The sequence below is a fragment of the Schistocerca cancellata genome, chromosome 5 (assembly GCF_023864275.1).
Source record: "Schistocerca cancellata isolate TAMUIC-IGC-003103 chromosome 5, iqSchCanc2.1, whole genome shotgun sequence".
NCBI lineage: Eukaryota > Metazoa > Arthropoda > Insecta > Orthoptera > Acrididae > Schistocerca > Schistocerca cancellata.
This window is the reverse complement of record NC_064630.1, coordinates 733,991,209-733,993,984: the sequence shown is the minus strand read 5'-3', so window position 1 is coordinate 733,993,984 and position 2,776 is coordinate 733,991,209. Positions and strand designations below refer to the sequence as shown.

At 38.2% G+C, this 2,776-nt stretch overlaps 1 non-coding gene across 1 annotated transcript; it reads left to right on the top strand.

The window, feature by feature from the left end:
- The first annotated feature begins 304 nt into the window (after nt 1-304).
- On the top strand, nt 305-378 carry Trnal-caa (transfer RNA leucine (anticodon CAA)). The gene has a single exon. It is a non-coding gene; the product is annotated as a tRNA-Leu (tRNA).
- The last annotated feature ends 2,398 nt before the right edge of the window (nt 379-2,776 follow it).

Sequence of the window (2,776 nt, the reverse complement as noted above, 5' to 3'; positions counted from 1 at the left end):
ATGCCTGGCACTTTCCTTGTTGGGAGCCCTCCCTGGCACAAAGTAACAGTGTGGATGCAATCGAACTGCGGTCTACAGACAACATGAGTCGTGTACCTCCTTCCTGGTGGAATGACTGGAACTGATCGGCTGTTGGACCCCCTCCGTCTAATAGGTGCTGCTCATGTATTGTTGTTTGCAGAACTAGCGCTCCTGAAAGAGGAGTGCTTGTTTTGCAAGGTTCACAGGAGAGCTTCTGTAAAGTTTGGAAGATGGGAGATGAGGTACTGGCAGAAGTGAGGCTGTGAGGACAGAGCGTGAGTCGTGCCAGGTAGCTCAGTTGGTAGAGCACTTGCCCGCAAAAGGCAAAGGTCCAGAGTTCAAGTCTCGGTCTGGCACACAGTTTTAATCTGCCAGGAAGTTTCGTGACTATGGACTTATTTTCCTCCGTTTCAATTGTAGATGCAGGCAGCCGACTCCAGGAAAATCCAGTGCCTTGCAAAATGATATAAAATATGAAGGAATTCTTCTTAACTTTGTTCTATTTCACTTTAATAAACATACTTAATACTATTATGTCTGCTCTTATTCAGAAACACATATGATACAAAAGACTCATAGTCCATCATACTCCGAGCAGTACAGCACAACAAAACTTCTACATACGAGAGAGTGAAACAAAATCATGTACAAAAAAGTGTCATTGGTCTGCACTTTACTGTGCATTCATAGCTAAGGTCTTTGCCAATGCTTATAGTCAGTCTTTGATTATATCGTTATCGCTGTTGCATTTTTTAATAAATTTTAACTTTACCGTATCCGGGGGTCTTTCACCATGTACATGCACAATTGTCCCCACACAGTATGTTGACATGGTATGGAGATGTACAGTGTTTTGGATGTGCATACCTTATATTTACATTTGATGATAGGGGTCGATGCCCTTTATTTGTCGGCTTCTATAGGATATATCAGCTTATCCTATGTATGTTACAGATCTATAAGAAATTAAAACATTATACACATATTTGAATTTAGCGTGCTGAAAATAATGTGCAGTTTGCTTCGGCTTTGTTGCTGGGTTTTGTGCCTGCGCAATAGTATGTTTGGTGGCTAAGCATGAGCTTGTAACGGTCAACATGCTAGTTGCTACCATCATACGTGCACTCATTTCTTAGTGTTTTCACATTGAGTGGCACACTTTCAACTGGGTGTTACATATTAAAGGATTGCCATGGCGTTTGTCTTCCTTCTGGGTGCAGTGTGTGTGTGTGTGTGTGTGTGTGTGTGTGTGTGTGTGTGTGTGCGCGCATGCGTGCTTGCTTGTTGTTCAAAATCTGACTCTATGGCAGAAGATTTCCATTCTTGCTACCTGTGCATCGTTATTACCCGTTGTACTCGCATTTTCAGCAGAGAGAATCCTGGCCAACACCATCTGTCAACAAGATAAGTACTGGCTTGAACAATTACGGTTCACTTATTAATGTATCAGGCATTGTGAGACACAATACTTAGAAATTACATCGTTGCACACATATGTTAATTTCACCACACTTCACCATCCACTTTGTTCAAAGACTCATACTGATGTCCAAAGCAATGCATAAATTACTTGTCTTTAAAGTTCACACCTTTACACAGAGTCTGGTTTTCAATGAAAATTCATTCAAGTATTGAGTTACAACAATATCTAACATGATAGCTCATACCTATGGCTGACATTCCAACCATCGCTTGTACTACGGACATAAATTTCTTAGGTTTTAAAATGTCGTAAATTTTTCATTAACTGGCTTCGGTTACTACAGTTTGTTTGTTAGTTTCAATCTATATTCGTTCACATCACATACATGTGTTAATTACATAACACTTTATTATGGTACAATACATTATACTTCATTGTATAGACATGCTTTTATCACTTTTGGGAGCTCATTACTCCCTTAGGTCGAGGAGGGAGAAAAGCATTCAAAATAGGACTAAAACATTACGAACTGCTGGCTTAACTACGCTTGGCACCGCCTCCTTTTTTTGGGAGTGAAGAAAGGAAATAATCATCTACTAGTTTAAGGATTTATGAGAAAATGTTAATCGTGCAATCATGGACTAGGTGCCAAGGAATTCTTATTTCATGGAAATGTGTACTGACTTATCATTCATCTACTATCATGTTGTCTCCTCATACGCTAGTGCTGTTTACTTCAGTTCACATGTATCTTAATGTTAATTATGAAGGAGTTTTAACAATAATAGACTTATCTTTCACCAGTGCATGGAAATTTCATTATTTAGGCTTTCATGCGACATGATAAAAATTAATGGTTTTCTAAAATCACATGCTTAAATGTTTGTGTGTACTTTAGAGCAAATAGGTGCTGGTAAATGTCACAGAGCTATACTGCAGTGATGCATATTTTAATTTTTCATTTGCTTTATGACCTCTGTATAAATATCCTTATAACTAAATTGTTTTCTAGAGGTAAGGCCGATTTCTTCATTTGATACCTGCCACTCTCGACGTAACTCTCTTCTGTGCTGTGACGGTGCACTGGTCCCTGAAATAAATAAAAATAAAAAAAAACTAAAACTAATTACATTATGTAGTTTGTTGGCCACTGATACATTTGGTCATTATGTCCGTCCACAGAGACTTCCATACTTTGTTTAAATCCATAGATGTTTGTTTATTCTGTTACCCTTTATGATCATTTACACTGCAAAGAGAATTATTTGACATTTCCTATGGTATTTTATTGTTTCTTCTTATCTTACACAGCTCATATATTTCTTTGTAATG